Here is a 21369-nt window from a genome sequence, read left to right as displayed (position 1 = left end):
TTTAACAGAAAAAACAAAATTTAAACAGAAAAGCCAAAATGTTAACAGTGGTTATCTCTGGAGGGTTAGGATTATGGGAATTCCCTCCCTGCATCTCTTTTTCTATGCTTTCCAAATTTTCCACAATGAGCCATATGCTTCTTTGAAAAACAAAAGCAAAAAGGTGTGTTCGAAGCTAACCAAAATGATGCCACTGGTGTCCCCTCTCCCCAGCCCCCCATCCCTTACTAAAGGCCCTCAGCACTGCACACCTGCATCCCTGAGCATCTCCCCTCCTGCTTGCCCCACCCTCTGTGCAGAGGACAAGGGAGCTCCCCAGGGAGACACACAGCCTGGGTAAGGGTCTCTCTCCAGGACGCCCTGGGAGTGGCAATCCAAGGCCCCAGGAAGATGCACACATAATGCCAGACGTTCACCGGCCACCTCTAGTGTCTGGAAGGCTGCTGGTTTGACCAATCCACACCTGGGTTCCATTGGCAGCCAGGTGAGGGCCTTGGCTCCCCACAGGTGATAGAGGACCAAGAGAGGGATGCCTGTGAATGCACTGCATGGACTCAAAGATGCACATAAATCTTCCCACCATCCACCGTGCATGACGTTGCTCAAGAAAGAAGGTGGTTCACAAGCTACCAAAGCGTCCAGCCTCCTCCTAATTTCAGCCCGTCCATCTGAACATGTTCTCTGGCCCCCAACGCAGCCAGCACCCCCACACCCTCCCCGCCCCTTGGAGGGGGTTAATGGAAGAACTGCTCCCTGGACAAAGCAGGGTTGCTTGTAAACATTTGGAAGCCTGGGGGTACAACATGGAAAAGTGGTTCTAACAGGACAGTAGGTGAGGAGGGCAGAAAGGAAAATGCTCTCTTCTTTGCCCCTGCATCGCATCAGCGTGAAAATACGTGCATGAAACAAGATACTGAAGGAAAGGAAAGTGAGCACGGTGGTCATGTAACGGCATTTTTTTTTCTATTTCTGCACTTCCTGGATTATTGTGACACTCATTTCATGCACCACCACCCCCAATTTTCATGGCGATGACATGAACAGATATATTTATAAGAGTGGCCCACATGTGCCATCACTCAGTGTCCCATTTGAAGCCTGAAACCAGAATGTCCCCCCTGCCACACACATTCAGCGGCACCCTCATCATCCTCTCGCGCCCAACCTTCCTTGGCTCCTTGGTCCTATGCCCCACAAGAATGAGAGCTCCAGAAGGGCAGGGGGCTGTTTTATTTATCTATGTCCCCTGCGAGTGATGTAAAAATGGCCTCTCAGTGTATATTTTCAAGAGGATTTAATATGAGGCTTTAAAAAGCCATTCTTCTTTTGCAAGATGAAGAGAGTTCTGTGGATGGATGGTGGTGATGGTAGCACAAAAACGCAAACGTACTTGATGCCACTGAACTGGACACTTAAAAATGGTTAAAATGGTAAATTTTATGTTATGTGTTTTGACCACAATTTTTTTTAAAAGCAATTCTTCTCTTACCAAAAGAGCAAGTGCCTTAGGGCTCCCATTCCCAAGTGGGGTCCTGGTTGCCCCTCCTCGTTCAAGCCCCTCAGCCTCCTTCTGGGCCACTTCAGAAAGGGGGAGGCTGCGTGCCTCACTTCCGTGTTTATCCAGAGTGGAGTTCTGGGAAGCGGAGGCTCAGCCCAGGCAGGCTGGGGCCCGGCTCCAAGGCTCCGGGTTTGCCATAGGGGCCTTTTTCCACCTACCCAGGCCCAGAGCTGGCACTGCCCGACTTCCTGGCTCACTTGCTTTTTTTCCCCTCAAGTCATTAGAAACCTGTTTACCTTTGGGCTGCACAGGGCCTAGGCTCCAGGAAAACCAACTTAAGTGCCAGCCAAGAACAGGAGTGGCGGGCGAGGGAGACCCTTCTGGGGACAATGGGGTGAGAAGGAAAGACGGGACCCCACTGCCTCAACAAAGTCCTTCCTTCTCCCTCCAATTTAATACCCATTTACCAAGGGCCTCACCATGCCAGGCACCATCGGACATGGAGAAGTACCGAGCCAGCAGTGAAAGGGACACGCAGACCCCTTGTTCATTCCTGCTGAGAGGTCACTGCTACCGCCGAGTCTGTGCCGTAGTTGATGGAGGATGGGGTGACCAGCTCTGCTGGGGGGGTCAGGGCAGGCTCCAGAGAGGAGGTGACATGAGTTGGACCTCCAGAAGGAATAGGAGGAGTTGGCCAGGTGGACAAAAACAGCCTGGCAGGGCATTCCAAGTAGAGGGAACAGCAAAGGCTTGGAGGCTGAGAAAGAGCCTGGCATGCTGGCAGTTTGGGGCAGGGCCCATGTGCCAGGCTGAACTTCTGCGTGATGGTAGCAGGGAGCCGTGGGAGGATGCTGAATTGGGGAGGGTGACGAATGGGGCCAAGGCTCCCTGCTTCTCCCCAGCACATTCCTGGGCCTGAGCCAGGCAGGGGCTCTGGGTACTTTCCAGGTGCCAGAGGGTTCCCTCTTGGTCTCTGGTGTATTCTTTTCCACATTCACGAACAATGAGACTGGGGGCCCAGGCCAGTGATTCGTGGCCCTGGTTGCACGTTAGATTCACCTGCGGAGCTTTAAAACAGTACTGGTAGGGGGTGGGGATGTCCAAGAGAGACTCTGATTTCATTGGTCTGGGGTGGGGCCCAGGCATCAGTATTTTCAAAGCTGCCCAGATGATTCTAATGGGTTCTGCTGTCAGGCAACACCCTTATGAGGCCCTGGCAAGAGGCCTCCAAAAACCTTGTTAGTGCTGTAGCCACCAAGGTTGAAAAACACAGGCTTTGGGGTCAGCCCTACTTGAGCATGAATCTTAGCCTCACCACTATAAGATATGTGCCTTATAAGATATGTAAGATATATAAGATATGTACTTATAAGATATGTAAAACACAAGATGCCCAGTTAACATTTAAATTTCAGATAAACAGCAAATAACTTTTCAGTATAAGTATGTCCCAAATACTGTGTGGGACATACTTATACTAAAATTTCTTGCTATTGCTTATCTGAAATTCAAATATAACTGGACAGCCGGTATTTGTATCTGCTAAACCTGGCAACCCTAGACCTAGGGCTAGTTATTTAACTTCTCTGAGTCTCAACATCCCCATTTGTACCAGGGAAATAATCCAGGTGAAAGAAGGCAGTGAGAGGCTTGACATAAAGCCAGCACTCGGTGGGTGGGAGTTACCTTTTTCTTCCTTCCGTCTCAGAACCTTGTTTCAGTAGAGATTTTTTTTTCCATTACGAAAAATTTCAAGCTTCCACCAAAGGTAGAAAGAATGTAACAATAAACTCCCATATACCCATGCAGTAGATGCTGTTACATCCCCCACCCAGGTCCCCATTATCCCCAGCTACCAGGAGGTTTGGGCTGCTAATGGTTCACAGATGCCCCTTACTGGGAGAATTGTCCTGGGTCAGGTGATTACAGCCCCGCCTCCACCAACATGGGTGTGTGTGTGTGTGTGTGTGTGTGTGTGTGTGTGTGTGTGTACCGACAGCCAATGACTAATTGACATGAGTGAGTGTGTGTGTGTGTGTGTGTGTACCGACAGCCAATGACTAATTGACATGAGTGTGTGTGTGTGTGTGTGTGTGTACCGACAGCCAATGACTAATTGACATGGGAACAAAAGCTGACCCTTTGCCTCAAGGTGTGACCAACCCTGTGGTGCAGTTCCGGCCCCAGAGCTCCCCGTGGGATCAGGCTGAGGCTGGACTCCAGCTGAGACCACATCCTTGCTGCCCCATCCCGCTTCCTTCACTCGCTTCTCCCACGAACACGCCCCTAATAAGCTGCGTGCGTTCACATCCCCGTCTCAGGCTCTGCTTCTAAGAACCCGACCTAAGCTAACTCTCCCTCAGATTCAACAATTATCAAGATTGCTTCATTTAGCCCCTTTGATTTAGTTATTTGCTTGTTTGTTTTGGCTCAAGTACCTCATATAATTTCCCCCTACATCCTTCATTATGCATCTCTAAAAAATATGGGCAGTTAGGTTTTGACTTCCTTCCCTGATTTCCCTCCAGAAGGGGAAGGCTCTGATGGGGGAAAGAGTCATCACTCCCAGCAGTGCCAAAGGACAGAGACCAGAGGCCAACCAGGCGGGCACCAAGCCATCGGCCCTGGCTCCAGACCAGTCCTGGACTATGGTGGGGCTTTGGTGGCCAGCAGGCGATGGTCACCCCAGGTCCCATCTCTTTTGTGTGGATCAAGAGCTCTGGGACAGTGTCCCAGCATCCTCTTGGGGATGCTGCCAGGGTCTGAGTTGCTCTCCATCCTTAGAGAGAAGGATGACATGGAAAGGCCAACCCAGCCATGGCTATATGCTGGCCAAAGCCCCTCCCCACCCTTCTGTCTGGACCCTGGGCAGTCCCACCAACCAGGAGGCACAGCCACAAGGGCCCACGCTCTCCCATGCCAAGGAGCCTGCTATGGCGGGAGGTAGCATGGATGGGGGAAAGGGCACACCATTTTCTTAACAATTGTGGTAAAATACACATAACATAAAATTAACCATTTTTAAATGCACAGTTCAGTGGCATTAAGTACACTCACAATGTTGTGTAGCCATCATCACTATCTAGTTCCAGAACTTTTTCATCACCCCAACAGAAACCCCATGCCCATTAGCAGCTCTTCCCTGTCACACCAGCTTTTGAGTTCAGAGAAAACTTGAGTTCGAGTCATAGCTCCTTTACTTGCTCCCGGTGTGACTCTAGTAGGTAAATAAAACCTCTCTGAGCCTCAGTTTCTTTATTTGTAAAACGGGATGATAACTCAGAGGGGTGCTATGAAAATCAAAGCTAAGGGGTAGTACATGCTGACCTGCTCCTGGCACTATTAAATAAAGGCCAGGTTAGGGCCCCTGTGGCCAAGGAGGCTCCTCCCCCCCACCCCACCCCCACCCCCACCCCGCCTGTACCCTTCAGGTTCCTGGGCTGTCTGCAGTGACTAAGGGGAGAGGAGGCTGCTTCCCTCTCCCAGAGGCGGAGCAATTGGAACAAGCACTAATGGGTTCCAGTGTTTTCCCCTAGCCAGGCCCAGACCCGGTTCCAAACCAAAGAGTTACAAAGGCCTTTAAACTCCACACTCAAGGAGAGGTCAGCCAAAACCCGCATTTCCAAGCACGGTGCTTTCATACTTTGAAAACAGCCAAACGTGAACTGGCCACTTCTGAGGGTCACAGCTCCCAGCGGCCTCTTGGCTGCTGGCACTGATGGCTGCCTCTCAGCCTCTCCCTCCCTCCTGGCTGTGGAGTCATCTCTCAGTCACCAGGCTGGGCTGTCTTTCCCTCGTCCACATCAGGGGTGAGGGCCTAGGTTTGGGGATAGGAGACCTGTCCTCTCAGCTACCGGTCAACCCCAGGCATGTACCCTTCCCTCTCAGGTCTGTGAAATAAGGGTTCCCTAAAATGAGGACTCAGCTCTCTTTCAAATCCCTCATCCTGTAGTTTATGGGAACATCAGGCTCAGAGCTAGAAGGACTCTCACTAGGTCATCTGATCCAGTTCTCTCCATTGCCTTCCATTTTATGGACAGGATACTGACACCCAAAGGCTGAGGCAACTCGCCCGAGATGTCATATTTGTGTCAGGAGGTAAATTCACATTTGACTATCTTAGGGAATGTCACGGGGCAGAAATGATGCTCCTAAGAGTCCAGGAGAAAAAAATTCTCCACTTTGCAACTCTTCCCCTGAAACATGGCACCCAACACCAATGCCATTAAAATCATATGCATACAAAGTCAATAAATAAAAATTAATTGTATTTCTATATACTAGTAATAAATAATGGAAAATGTTTTACAATCTATAATAGTACCAAGAAACATGAACTATGTAGGTATAAATTTAACAATAATGTGCAAGACTTGCATTTTGAAAACTATAAAACATTGAAGAGAGAAATCAAAGACCTAGCTACATGGAGAGAGACACCATATTCATCGATTGGAAGACTCAATATTGTCAAGATGTCAATTCTGTCCAAACTGATCTACAGATTCAACGCAATTGCAACCAAAATCCCAGAAGGACTTTTTGTAGAAATCAACAGCTGATTCTAAAATTAATATGGAAATGCAAATGCCTAGAATAACCAAAACAACTTTGAAAAAGAACCAAATCAGAAGACTCAACGCTACTCTATTTCAAAACTTACTATGAAGCTACAGTAACCAAGACCGTGCGGTATGGGTAAAAGGATAGACACACAGACCATGAAACAGAATATAGTCCAGAAAGAGAGCACGCATATGTGATCAACTGATTTTTGACAAGGGAGCCAACATAATTCAAGGGAGAAAGGGTGGTCTTTACAACAAATGGTACTAGAACAAATGGACCTCCATATGCAATAAATACATAAACCTAGACCCTTATCTCACACCTTATACAAAAATTCACTCAACATGGATTATAAACCTAAATGTAAAACCTAACACTAAAAACTTCTAGAAAAAAACATAGGAGAAAATTTCTGTGACCTTAGGTTTGGCAGAGACTTCATACGACACAAAAAGCATGAAAAGAAACTACTGATAAATTGAACTTCAGTAAAATTAAAAACTTCTGTTCTTCAAAAGACTCTGTTATGAAAATGAAAAGACAAGCCACATATTGGGAGAAAATATTTACAAAACACATATCTCTTAAAGGACTGATAACCAGAATACATAAAGAACTCTCAAAATTCAATAGGAAAGCAATCAACCCAATATAAAAAAGGTGCAAAGATCTGAACAAACACTTCACCAAAGATATACAGATGGCAAAAAAGCACATGAAAAGATGTTCGTCATTAGTCATTAGGAAAATGCGAATTAAAATTCGCATGTGATTTCACTACACATCTATTAGAATAACTCAAATAAAAATCAACAGACCATACAAGTGCTAGTGAGGATGTGGAGTAACTGGAACTCTCACACACTGCTGGTGAGATTGCAAAACGGTACAACCACTTCGGAAAACCGTCTGGCAGTTTTTTATAAAGTTAATCATACCTTTAACCACATACCCAACAATCCGACTCCTAGGTATTTAGCCAAATGAAGTGAAAACTTATGTTTACACAAAAAGCTGAACACCAATGTTTATACCCAAAAACACTGAAAATAACCCAAATGTCCATCCATACAACAACACGAATGAATCTCAAAGCATTATTCTGAGTTAAAGAAAAAGGCACAAAAGGCTGCTTGCCGTATGATTACATGTGTAGGATATTCTGGAAAAGGCACCACTATAGAGATAGAAATTAGATCAGTGGTTGCCAGCAGCTGGGGGTTGGGGTAAGGGCTGATGGGCACCAAGGAACTTTTAAGGCAATGTAAATGTTCCATATCTTGATTGTGTGGTAATGTTACATAGCTGTCAAAATTCATAGAACAGTACAGTTTCAAAAAATTTTACCATACATAGATTGCATCTTAATAAACCAAAACAAACAATAAACCCTATGCAGCCTTATAAGGGTTTGTCTTGTTTCTCCAACCAGTCTGTGAACTCAGTGATAGAATGTGGGGGTGATTCTGGCTCAGAGAGGTAAAGTGACCTGTCTGAGGACACAGGCTCCAGAGTCAGGTAGATTCGAGTTCAAACCCCAGCTCTACCATTTATCAGCTTGTTGCCCCTGGGCAAATTACTTCTCCCCTCTGAGCCTCAGTTTTCCCGTCTGTAAAATGGGGATAAGTAGTAACACCTTATTGGGACTGAATACGCTGAAGGAATAAGAAACACAGTACAGTGTCTTCCACAGGTTTTGTACTCAAATTTTAGCCATTATTATTACTTCTTCTACCGCTATTGTCATTATTACCGTGAAAGAGCGAGGACTGAGTTGCCGGGAACGACTCCAATTCACATCTTTCTGCACGAGGTGGGCAATACCAGGCACTAGGGCCACCAGTTTCCCTAAGGGGCAGAGGCAGACCTGGGCCCTGCCCAGAAAGTATTCATAGTGTGGTTGGGGACAGTTGATAATCTCAGTGCAAAGTTAACCCACTGTAAGGGAGCAGTAGAGGGATGAAAACTACTGAGAGTTCAGAAAAGAGAGAAGCCACTGTGGGCTGCATGATCCCTGAAGGCTTCCTGGAAAAGGACAGCTTTTAGTGAACCTCAGAGGACAAATCAGATGTACTTAAATCCAAGGAAAGGAGCTATCAGGAGGGGGAGGACCGGAAAATCCCTCTACCCCTATCTTCTCCCCCACTCATCCCTGGCAAAAAGCAGCTGGCAGCCCGCAGCCTTGGCATTTCCTTCCAAGGAACAGCCCAGGGCCAAGGAGAGGTGCAGGCATGACAGCAGCGAGTGCAGGCACCACACGTCAGCCGGGCACCCACATATGTCCCCACATCTGGGCAGGAGGGTCCAACGGAGGGCTGGCCAGGGAAGCTGCGCTTTCGCTTTCCCCACTTTTTTTCCATGGACTTGAATTTGAGTTTGTCTGGGAAGTGTTTTCTTAAGCCCAAGTGTTTTTCCTGCAGCCCAGGCCCGCCCCCTCCCTGCCCCTCCTGGCCCACGTCGGGAGCACGGGGCCCGTGAAACGCTGCCTGGCTCGGCTGCGGCCGCCTTTGATGCGCGCCCCTCTCCAGACTTCAATGTCGCTGTGTGCACGGCCCCTTTAATAAGTTATTTCCGTGGAAAACCCTGGTAACTTGGTCGTGAATCAAGCCTATAAACACCTCAAACCCATCAAAGCACCCAAGAAAGGGAGGAGGTGGGCAGGCGAAGAAAATCTCTTACGGTAACTCACACACTGCTCCTTCAGAGGGGCCGAGGCTGCCCCGCTGTCAGAGGCCCCGTCGGGGCCAAGCCAGCCCGCTGGAGAAAGGACATGTCACCCAACATCCAGGGATCCAAAGCCCCGAGGACACTGCCCATCTGTGTGTCGTGGGGACGCTGCGAGAGTCCCGACCCAACACCCGGCAAAATTTACAGCCCAGAGAGGCAAACCCGACCGGCTGCTCCCGGGGTACAGGAATGTAATGTTTTGGCTACCGGTGAAAGGCCCAGTTTATTGGAAACACACTTCTTTTCCAATGTTTGGTTTCCTTTCACTCTTTTCTCCTTTTTGTTTTTCCCAGAGTGCACTGCCCAGGGCATTCGGAAAGGAGATGGAGCTAAAATCCTGCCCGGGGTGAAGGGGGGAGGTGGGGTATGGGACTTAAATTCATCTGAGTGGCAGGCAGGACACCACCTCCGTGTGGGCAGAGAGCCCTGGACACAGAGCAGGGAGACCCCAGGTCTAGATCGAGCTCTGCCACTTGGGGGCTTTGGGGCCAAGGATGGGCACTGCCTCTCTCTGGTCTCATCTGTAAAATGGGTGGGATGAACAAAAACCCCCCTAGAAGGGTTTCTGACTGAATGCCTTGGTCTTGGAGAACAGTCTGGAAGAGCATGGAACAAAGCTGACCACACATTTGAAGTACAACATAGTGATTCTACTGCCAGGTATACACCCAAGAGAAGTGTGTCCTCATGTCCACAGAAAGGCTTGTCCAAGGATATTTATTGTGACATCATGGGTAGGAGCCAGAAACTGGGAACTGCCCAAGTGCCCATCAGTAGTGGAATGGATCCATTAGACTAGGAGAACCATGGGACATGCCCATAGACTACTATCCAGCAATGAATGAGCGAGCGCAGCGTTCACAGCAACATGGATTGTGAACACTAACTCACAGACATTCTGTCAAGTTAAAGAGCCACAGGATTGGTGGGGGCGGGGGGAATGGGTGAAGGGGGTCAAAAGGTAAAAACTTCCAGTTATAAGATATGTTAAGTCCTGGGGATGTAAGGTACAGCATGGTGACTACAGTTGATAATACCGTATTGTATATTTGAAAGTTGCTAAGAGAGTAGATCTTAAAAGTTCTCATCACAAGAAACAAATGTGTAACTATGTGTGGTGATGGATGTTAACTAAACTTATTGTGGTAATCATTTCACAATATATTCATATTCAAACCATATATCCCATTTATCAAATCGTGATTTGTACACCTAAAACTAATACAATTTTATACATCAATTATATCTCAATTATAAAAAAAAAAGAAAAAAGTGTAGAGCCCATAGTGTACACTTCCACTTGCACCAGATTCAAAAAGAGGAAAACTAGCCTATGGTGTTTCAAGTTTGGAAGAGCTTAGTTCCCCGTGGCGGGTGGGAAGTGACTGGAAGGGACCAGGGAGGGGGCTTTTGAGGTCACGCTCTGTTTCTTGACCTGGACAGCAGTTACGTGAATACGTCTGGTTCGGGAAAACTGTCCACTTGTGAGGACAAGGCTGTAGTCAATCCATCTATCAGTCAAAAGTATTTCTGGGACGCGCAGCCGTGGCCCACAACAGAGGAAAGTTGACCCCTCCCTGAAGTGGCATTCAAGGCCCTCCCTGTGAGCCTCATTTCTGATCCTGCCAAGATGGCTCCTCTTCCTAGAACAAGCATCTTCACATCGTCGTGCCTTTGCCCAGCAGTTCCCTAGGCCTGGGGTGCCCTTTCCCCCTCAGCCTGGTGAAACCCTCCACCTCCTTCACCCCAGCTCTGCTCCCAGCATCCCTTGCAGCCGGCCTGAGCAGCGCTGTCTCCCAGCCCACACTGTTCACTCAGCAAACAGCACTTACCCTGCCTCTCGAGGAAGTGATTTTTTCCCAATCTTTCCAATTAGAGTCTACGTTTCCTGAGAAGGCCCTACCTTGGGTGTCTTCTCCTTCACACAATCCTATCCCTCATGCTGCTACTTGGTTACCAATCCACTTAATTACCATTTATGGAAAATTCTATCTGTACCAGGCACTGTGCTACCTGTGGTACATATGGGATCTCCAGGAGTCCATGAGGTGTTGCCAAGCCCATCTGTCAGAACTGGAGTGAAACAAGGCTGCAAAGGAAGGCTAAGAGAGTTAGACCGCAGGTCTGTCTGGCCCCAAAGTCTGGGGTTCTCACCCCTGCCCTCTTGGGTCCCCGAGCAACGCCGTCATCTACACCCCTCACTCCGCGCCCTACTCCAAGGTCTAGAAGCAGGCCTGGGCAGAGCTGAGTGGCTCATTTTATTTTTTACTAAAGCTGTTCAGACCCAAGGGAGCATCAAGGCTCGGGCGGGGCTGCCCCCAGCTTTCTGGAGCAATCACAGAGAACCTGCCCTCCTGCAGAGGATGAGAACTACAACATCGTCGTGGAGGAGCTGGTCAGAGCTGGCCTTTAGCTGAGTGTCTGAGCAGGTCACTTTAACCACCTCCCAGACTCAGTTTTCCCATCTGAAAACTGGAAGTTACGACACCCACTTCACCAGGTTGTGGTGAGAATCCAACGCGTAGGCACCTGGTGACCCTCAGAGGGACAGTCAGATGTGACCTCACTGGAGCTCTCACACAGCTAACTCCCAGAGTGCACATCACAGTTGAAGGGACGAGAGCCGAGGCAGCTCACAAACAGAATGGGCTGTTTCAGCACACCATGTGTGCCGTCCCCAGAAGTAACCAAGTACAGGCTGGTGGCCCAGACATCGAAAAGGCTCCTGCCTTGAGGGGAAGATAGCCTGGATGCTCTAGGTCCACCTACATCTGGGTTCTTATCCCTGGCTGCATATCAGAATCACCTGGGAAATTTTTTAAAATCCTGATGCCCAGTCCCACCCCAAGCATTTCTAGAACGGGGACTGAGCTTTTTAAAACTCTTTCGGGGACTTTAATGTGCAAAGAGAGTTAAGAACCAATGAGTTAGACCAACTGACCCATTTTACAGATGGAGAAGCCGAGTGGAAGCAATTTGAGATGTGGGACAGAGCCAGGACTGGAATCTGGGTCTCCTGGCCCCCAGGCCAGGTGTGGCACTACCTTTAGACTCAGAGGAAGCCCCTGGGGCCGTCTCTGGCCTTTGCCCTGTGAAGGAGAGGCCAGGCAGCTAAGACACAGCAGAGCAGCCAGGTAGGAGGAGACGGGGTCTGTCTCCCCAGGTGCCTGGGCCCTCTCCACCCTGGGAGAGCTCCTCTCTCAGGTCAAACAGCAGCATAGGCCCAGCTCCCCCAACCCAAATCAGGGTTTCCTTGGGCCTGAGATAGACAACATGAGCTGAGAGAGTCTGGGAGTAAAGAGAAGCCGCGGCCTCTTTGTGAAATCTGTTGTTTTAAACCCTCTGGGGGTCCCTTCCGTGAATCACAAACACAGTCCCACATCCACTGCATGCCAGGCTGAGCTGGGTGCTAGGTGGGGGAGACCCAGGCCCTGCCCAGAGTCAAGGCCCCCAAACCCCATTCCCAACATCAGCCCTCTGAGAGCAGCCTGGAGTCTTTGCTTTGAAAACAAAGTCACCTCTTCTCTTGTGACCCTGGGAGTAGGCCTGGGAGTGACCCTCCACATCCCTCAGCCCATCAGGGCAGAACCTGAGGCCCAGAGGGGACATGTGGTTAGCAGAAGACCACACAGCCCGAGTGGAAGGCTGGGACCCAATACAGGGGGCTGGGGAGTGTGTCGCCTCAGTGCCCGACAAAAGGCAGTGGACGGGAGGACAGAGGAAGGTGAAGAGAGACTCAGTCTGTGGCTTCCTGGCGCACACACACCCTGATGGGCTGACACGGACAGCCTGTCTACAGAGGTGCCTGCCGGGCGCCCCACTCACCCCATTCAGCCCAAGAGGCAGGAGCCAGAACAGCTACACTCTGCCCCCGACCCTCTCCCAACACCCCCCACTGACCACATCTGCCCAGCAGAGCCCCTGCCCTGAGCTGCTTCCCAGGGCTGCTGAGGAGCCATAGGGCCCCAGCCCTGCCCTGCCCTCCCGATCTCAGGCTGTGTGACGGAGCCCACCTCTCCACCTTCTCCCCCACCTGGCACCGAAGGCCCGACAGCCAAGCTTCTCCCAGCTCTGCCCGGACGACCTGGAGAGACTAAAATGGCTTCCAGGCTTCGATCTCTGAGCTCCCACCTCTCCTTTTAAAGATCAATTAAAGTCTTGGCGATGATTCACCTTGCAGTCTGGGACGGTGGCTTTGATGTCCACTCCAGACACGAGACCTCTGTTTTTCCAAACCCAGGAACTTCTACCACAGGGTGAGGGTTAACGTCCCTCCCTCAGGCCAGGGCAGCCCCTGCTTTGCAGGGGTGCCAGCCCCCAAGGCCCTACCCTCTGGCTGGGGATGCCAGGCCCTGACAGGGGGGTGGGGGGAGGCATGGGAAAAGGGCCCGTGAACCCCAGGAATTCTTTCCACGAAGGGCAACTGGAAAAGCGATGCATCTCCGCCTCCCTTGGCGGCCAAGGGCCCTGGAGGGAGAATGTTTAATATAAAAACATCTGACAAAGTACCTTCAGGATATATTTTCTGCATCAAAGAAGGAGCTCTTGGCAACAGCAGCTCTAGCCTGACAAGGAAACTTTCGAGCGCAGCTCCCGATTGCTACAGACGCCGGGGAAAGCGAGCCAGCGGGGACAGGAGGAGGGTGAGCCGTGGGGCCGGCAGACAGATGGTTATGATTAGGCTGGATGCAACCAAGTGCATTTTCTGGAATTTCAGGTCTGCTCAGAAAACCTGCTGGTTCCCCCGGTGATGTAGGTCACCTGAGGCACAGTGAGTGGCAGGGTCTGTCTGCCTCCGGCTTCGAGTCAAACAGCCCTGGACAGCCCCAGACTTCCCCTCAGCCCAGTAGCCTCCTCTCAGACGCCCACCCACTTGCCATCTCACTGGTCACTCACTTATTCATCCAGCAACCATCCAGTGAGCAGAGCTGCTCTGGGGCCCGGTGACAGTGTCCATGCTGAATCTCGGGTACCCAGGGACACAGGAGCCCCAGAGGAGCAAGAATCATGTGAGTCCTGCATCTTCCAGGGGTCAAAGAGGGCACTGCACCAGACAATGGAGAACCCAAAAGGGGCCAGACTGCCTGGGTTCTGATGCCAGGTCTACTGCTTTCTAGCTGGGTGACCTTAGGCAAGTTACTTTACCTCTCTGAGCCTAAGTTACTTCTCCTTTAATTTGGCTAATCAAAGTGGCTACCTCATGGAGTTGTTGGGAGGACTCCATGAATGAAAACATGCACAGCACTCAGAGAGTGCCTGGCACCGAGCTCTGTGCCAGCTGTGAGTCTTAAATATGTGTTATCATCCTTCTGTCTTTATTTTTACATGTTCTCTATCTCTCTGGAGCTCTTTGTCCCAGGCAAAAATTCATTCATTCATTCATTTATTCCACAGTGACCTCCGGCTATGGGCTAGGCCGTGTGCTGGATGCCAGACAAGGCCCAGAGCCCCTTCAGGACCAAATATATCCCAGAGTTCCCCTGGCCCCAGTGACCACAATCCCTCTGTTCCAGCCCATTCCTCCAGATTCAGGACAACCTCTCTGGACTCCTCTTTCCCTATCCCCCCCTCTATCACACATTAACCTTCTAGCCACAAACAACCTCAGAACACATAGTGCGATTGCACACTTCCCTGCTTCTGCACAAGCCATTCCTTCTGACAGGCTGTTGATATCCTGTTGTCTTCTTGGTGAACTCCTAGTCAACCTACAAAACCCAACTCAGAATCACTCTCTCCTCAAAGCTTTCCCTGAACACACCATTCTACCCCAACAGAGTCCCCTCCTCTTGTTTCTGTGCTGGTGCTAAACCTTGCCCACATCTCCACAGATGTGGAGCACAATCATCCACCATTCTTTGCTTGCTGTCTGCCTCTCCTTCTAGACCATCAGCTCCTAAAGGGGAAGGTCCAGACCTTCTTCACTTTGTATCATCTGCACTGGCATGCAGTAGGTTCTTAATAAATGTTCGATACATTGACTTGTCACCCCAAAGCCTAGTCAGCAAACACACCAGCCCTGGGGTCTCTTGTCAGGGATCCTGGAGAGTGTAAAAGCTGTGTGATCTCTGGCAAGTCAGTGGCCCTCTCTGGGCCTTGGATTCTTCATCAGTCGAGTGTACCCTCATTCCAGTCCCCAAGCTTTAGTGCTCTGGGATGGGGGTCCAGGACACCCATCTCCTCCTTCCGCACAGCCTCAGCCCAGGCTGTAGATTTGCTTTGGAACAGTGATGAGAAGCTAAGGTGCTGCGGGCCAGAAGCCCCAGCTCTCTGCATAACCCCTCAAGGCCCAGGAGCTGGTACCGTCCGCCTGGAGCACATCAGCATCAAAGGGCCCTCAGATCAGCGGCCCGTTGGCCCTAGTGGACAGCTGAGCAAACTGAGACGAGAGAGGTGAGGCACTTCGCTGAGGTCACACTGCAGGGTGAGGGCAAAGCCGAGCCTGGAGCCCACTCCAGCGCGCTGCTCACCACCCGGCACTGCTTCTTGGCAAACTAGGTTGGCCAGACCCTCCCCACCCCCAACTGCCTGGTCCTCCCGGGACTGCTGGTGTCACCTGTCACTCCTGCCCTTCATCCCTCACCTCCTCTACTCCAGCCTCAAACAACCAGCCCAGGGAGAATGGGTCCCTCTGGGAGACACCGGGAGGTTTCAAGGAGGGAAGGTGGCTTTTTTTTCTTTGGTTGGTCAAAGCTAAAAAAACGGATGGCAGAGGCTTGAGGTAAGTTCCAAATGCTGCCGATCTGGGAACTGGAGGGGAGTGCTCCTTCTCCCCCACCCCGCCCCGGGAGGCAAGGAGTCTGGGGCCGTTTCTGAATTGGAAATGGCAAGCTGGTCCTGGCCCTGGAGCTCAGCATCAGTCCCACAACCCAGCCACCACTTCCAGGCTGAAGCCTGACCGGTGGGGTAGGCAGAGCGGCTGTGGGCCACCCCCAAGGGCCACCTCTTAACCCACGGGGACTGATCGAGGGTCAAGTCTGATGGTTTCAGGGCACCATATGCCCCAAACTCCAGGTAGAACGTCCTTCCTGCTCCCCAAAGCCAACTGAAACCCTCTTTTCAGCTAACACTTTACCCCCTGCCCTCCCACCCTCTATTCTGAACCACTCACTCAGCACGCAGCACCTCTACACCCACAGGCAATGAGCACTATGGTGTGTCAGGACTGAGCACCATCATGTGACAGCAATGTTACCTAGGCCACGCCTGTCGCCCAGGTGTGAGCAGTCTGTAAAAATTCACTGAGTTGGACACTTACCTGTGCACTCTGTACAGTACAGTAAAAAGTTTTTAAAAAATATTAGCCAGCCTTGGCCTCTCCCCGCCTCGTCTCCCACTAACGCCGGTGCTTGGCTTTCTACTCCTCTCAACGCCTCTGGTTTCTCAGCATCTGGCTGTTTGCACACCCCCAGGCCTTTGCACCTGCTATCCCTTCTACCTGGAACATGTCTCCCACCCCCAAATCTTTTCTCTTTGGTAGACGCCTATTCATCCTGTAAAACCCAACTTGGATATCACCTCTTCCACGGAGTCTTCCTGGGCCACCTCCCCACCACACTAAGAGGCGATCACTAATCCCTTCTTTCTCTGGATTGCCGCCTCTACCACTTCTCATTATTACTGCTTGTGTCTTTACCTGTCTGAGTACCTGGAGGGCAGAGATGATGTAATTTTTATCTCTGTGCCCCAGCCCTAAGCACAGTGCCTGGCACACTGCAATGGCCACACCTACCAAGCCTTGGCTGATTCATAGGCATCATCTCATTTAACTCTCACCATACAGGTATGTCATTAGTATCACCCCCATTTTACAGGTGAGAAAACTGAGGGGCAGAGGGCTTAGGTGTCTGGCCCAAAGTCCCACGACTAGGAAATGGGACAGCCGGGACTTGAACCCAGGGTGCCCTGGTGCGCATCCCATGCTCTTCAGCCCACCTTGCTAGAAGAAGCTCGGCACACGCTAACTGAACTGACCTGAGCACCTCAGAGAACAAGGAGCTCTAGGGTCTGTGTTAGATGCGGGCATCTGAGGAGAGCATGCCTGTACCCTAGAATCAGGAAGCAGCAGGAAACAATACTGCACCCACACGCTCCTCTCCCGGCTTCTGTAGGTACCAACAATGAACATCAGACAACATCGACCCCAAAGGGCACCTCTTCAGGGACCACTGAGAGGAAACGTGACAAGTAGGTGGGCAGCGTGGACCCACCTGGGTTGTGACCTGGCTCTACTTGCTTAAACTTGATGTGTGGCCCTAAGCCACTCTCCTAACCTCTCTGAGCCTCTGTTCCAAACTCTGTCAATCTACAAAAAGCAAGAATCCTAGAGAATGATCTGTGCCTTCAAGGAGCTTACAGTCTGGTTGGTGGAGGAAAGACACCCACATCCAGCTGAGCCCCCAACTCTCCACGTGGTCCTGCATAGCTCCCTTCCTTCCCCGGGCCATCTCCTCTTTAAAATGAGGGGCTTGCCCTCACTGACACAGCTCTAAAGAAACCAGTATGCCCCGAGGACTGAGATATCGGTACACATATCCAAGATCAGCAAAAGGGACTGCCCAGTCCCCATGACAGGCAGCTTACACCATGCCTTGCATACAGTCGGTGCTTAATATAGCACTTGAGCAATTATCCAATAGGCACTAGAATAGGATACCAGAGGGGAGCCACTAGGTCCTGCAGAAGCCTGCCCAGTGCTGTACCCCACTGGCCCCATAGCATTGGAGTGGGCAGGACTGGCTTCGAAAGCAGCCCCCCCACTTCAGGCTCTATTCAACGGCCCAGAGCTCATTCAGCACCAAGCCTCTCTCACCCAGGGCATAAAGATTGTGTCATGCTCACTCTGTTCTTCTAGCCTCAAGTAGCCCAGAGCCGAGACAATTCTGCCCTCCTCCCTCAACCCTTCTCAGAATGGCCATTCCCATGTGGCCCTTCATTCTGAAATTCTTTGGATTATGGCATATTCTGCCTTTAAATTGCCAAGGTTTGCCTACCAGCCACTCACACCTTAGTATGAATTTAACTAGCTAATCTTGCTTTCTTCCCCAAACTAAACTGAAATCAAGGGAATGGGAGAGGGGTGGAGATGCTGCAGAGAGGAAGAGGATGGCCTTAAGGGGCTTTAGACAGTCAGGGGGCAGCGCCCTAGGCCCTGAGTTAGGCAAGGAACCCAGAGTATCAAGGTTCTGAAAGCACCCCAAAAGGGACTTCTAGGTTTTCAATTTTATCCAAACCCCACTGGAGACTCCAGGTGTAAGGGTCCCTTTAGATTTAGTGGAGTCTCAGCATCCTGCCCCTTGCTGAGTGATCTTGGCGAAGTCACTTGCCCCCTCTGAGCTTCAGTTTTCTCATTTGTTTAGCAGAGATCACATATCTAAATTTGGAGCAAAGGTAGAGATCGGATGGACGAGAGTGTTCTGTCAACCATTCAGCAGGGAGCTAAAACAAGAGTCTCTTGCCCTGCTGCCCCCCGCCCTGCCCACTAATGCGTCCTCGCCTGCGTGGCTGTGACTGAGCCTCAAAATTCCCACCATTCCCCCTAATGTGGCCTCAACAACAGGACAGGAAAGTGGAGCAGAGACCTTGGAGCTGGATAAAAATAGACAGCCCAGGCCGGGCTCTGGGATTGTCATTGTGTGAGACAAACAAGGGCGGTCTCCGTCCTGGGGCTGCAGACACGCTGCTCAAGCGTGATGCCTGTCCTAAGACACTGTGAGGGGGCAGGCTCTCAGGGACGGCAGCCCCTCATGACCCAGGGAGACGGGGGTGCTGGGGCAGCTGGCCGATGTGGTCTCTGGGTGGCCTGCAAGGTTTGCCTGGTGGTGACACAGATGAAGCCAGAGCTTTGTGCCTCTTGCCAGCTCCCTACCTCTATCCTTGGTGCTTAAATCAGGACAGGCTGTCCCCAGGCTGCTATAGATCACTCTACCTTGCCCCTGTCCCCCACCGGGGTTTGTCTCGGGGAGGGGACAGGAAGCCTTGCTGCAATGCTAGGCAGGGCCCTCAGGGTGGGAGAGCTGGGCTGCTCAGGCTGCCATCCACTTACGATTTGGGATTGTGGACAGGTGGCCCAGCCACAAGCCTCCATTTCCTCACCTATGAAATGGAGGGCATCACCTCTGTCTCCCTGGGTTGTGGTAAGGAGTCAGTGAGACGGAGAATGACCAGCACTTAGCAAAGTGCCAAGTGGTAAGTGTTAACAAACGTCACTGTGGTCGGCAACAGCAGCAGCATTACCTGTCCTTGAACCTTAAACGCCCTGGCCTGGCCCAACGCATCCTGCCCCTTACCCTTCTGACCTCACCTCCTGCCCTGCCCTTGGCACAACCCTGCATTCCATCTTTGCAGGATGACTCCTGCCTTCATCATCTGCCCGTCACCACTCAGGGCCTTTTCCTCCCTGAGCCTGTCCTCCAGTGTGACAGGAGGCAGGGGCAGTGCCAACCCATTGGTCCTCAGATCCCCACAGCACGAGTGAGCTGCAAAAGCTGAACCGTGAGCCCCCGGAGTGGGAGGAGACGCATGTCGCCCCCGGAAGGAGCCTGGATGACCACAATGGGGAACGTTCCACTCGCCTATCAAGACCACCTGGAACTCAGATCAAAGCCCACCAGACCCCATTCAATCTCCCTCCCACTGGAAATCCCAAACTTCCTTCCCAGTTCCTTTAGCCCCTTAGAATTCCAAGCCACTGCAGGAGAAGTTTTCTCATGAGAATCACACAGTCCTCGTCCACAATAAAGAGCAGCAGGGGCCTTCCACCAGGCAGCATCAAAGACTGCTCTGGGATAACCGGGCAGGAATCCCAAACACAGGTCCACTGGGCCCCAAGGCGGCCAAATCTAATGGCCCCAGGGTCTCTGGAGACCTCCCAGCCTCCAGAGGGCGCTCTCTGTTGGGAACCAGATCAGAGTAGGGGCCTCCTGGAGGTGCTCTGGGGTCTGCTCCTTCCTGCCTGAGCCACACACCAGGCATGCTTTGAGATGACAGAGATCAAAAGACTATGTGTGTGAGCACATGGTGAAACTGTCAGGCACCTCCACACAGGGGAGTTTCCACCATTAACAATGCGGAGAATGGGATGTAGAAAAATCACCCATCCGTCCAGACAACTAATGCTGATGTAATCCATCTAAATACACTGAGGGTGGGCGGGGACACAAAACCATGCATTCAGAAATACTTTTATGCCTCTTGCTTCAAAATTATATGTGGCTTCCATCCACACAGGTACAGAGGAAAAAGAATGGATTAAAATGTTAACTTCTTGTGTTCATCTGGTTAGGTCTTTCAGAGAAAGACATAACAAAGTAGAGCCAAAAGGCAGAGAAGAAAACACAGTGGCCCAGTGAGAGGGGTCACCAGACACCAAAAGGCAAGTAGGACGCCGAAGACCTAGACCCCAGTACCAGCTGTGCCATGAGCCCCACTATCTGACCCTGGGCAAGTCACTTCCTGCTCTGGATTCTGGTTTCTCATCTTTAAAACAGACATGCCCTTGTGATCTCCGGTGGTTGTGGTGGAATACGGAACGGATGGGGAAGGGCTCTGAACACGGGAAGCAGCCAGGCAGCTGTGAGGAGCCAGCATCATGACACCCTTAGAGTCATGGGGCAAGCACGGCAAGAAGATAGACAAAACTTCAGGCGAAATAAGTTTATCAGAGGTCCATTCGGCGCTTGCAGAAAAGTGGGAGACAGAACAGTGGCTAGGAGCACAGTAGCATAGTGGCAAATGGCTCTGCTACTATGTGACCCTGAGCAAGTTACTTTACTGCTGTTCTGATGATGCATATAAAGGGGCCCAACTACAGGACGTGGCCCAAAGTCAACATTCAATAAATAGTTGTGATCACTGTTGTTGCTATTATGACATGGGCGTGGGGTAGGGGAAGGACAGCTCAGACGCAGACAGAGGCCTTCACGCGGAGATCCAGCCAGGACCACCTGGGAAGCAGCTCCAGCCCGAGGGGCTGTCACCCCACATGGCACAGAGCTAGACCACAAGCCCCAGCTGTCCTCATAGCGCATCCCACCTGCCATGCTCCCAAAGGGCCGCGCGGACCTCAGCACCCAAATCCCTCCTGGCCCTTGATGCCCCCAGGCCTCTACCAACCTCTCATTTCTTAAGGGAAGCTGGATTTAGGTATTCCCTGGATTGGGAGAGTCCCTACAGCCAACTCTTAATTGCAGGGGGTGGGGGGCTCCAACCAGGTTCTCTCTGCTTCCTAGCCCAGCATCCACTGCTCAGGCAGAGGCATGGAAACACCAGCCAACTCCTCACTTGCCAGACCCTCCCTCAAGCTCCTTCCACCCACTTCATTTCCCCCGCTTCTGACCCTTCCCATCGATCCTTCCTTAGAGTGGGGACAGGAGGAGAAACCTACGAAGATAAATATATACAAACACATCCATTTTGCTGCCTCTTGGCAGCTGGTAGAAGAGGATCCCTTGCTAAAATGAGGGATGGAGAGCTGTGCTGGGCTTTAATCATTTCCACGAGAAACAAGGTAGAGACAACTGGTTAAAACGTGGAACAACAGGCACTTTAAAAGTTATCATCTTTAGGTTTCATCC

General features: G+C 51.1%; 1 protein-coding gene across 2 annotated transcripts in view; it reads right to left on the bottom strand.

Annotated features, from left to right (window-relative positions):
* SMAD6 (SMAD family member 6) overlaps nt 1-21369 on the bottom strand; it is a 75796-nt gene that overhangs the window by 40015 nt on the left and 14412 nt on the right. The gene's annotated exons all lie outside the window — the stretch shown is intronic.

This window comes from Ceratotherium simum, chromosome 3, assembly GCF_057802395.1.
Source record: "Ceratotherium simum simum isolate JZ-2026a chromosome 3, ASM5780239v1, whole genome shotgun sequence".
NCBI classification, from domain to species: domain Eukaryota; kingdom Metazoa; phylum Chordata; class Mammalia; order Perissodactyla; family Rhinocerotidae; genus Ceratotherium; species Ceratotherium simum.
The sequence above is the reverse complement of the archived record's forward strand: the minus strand, read 5'-3'. Positions and strand labels throughout refer to the sequence as shown.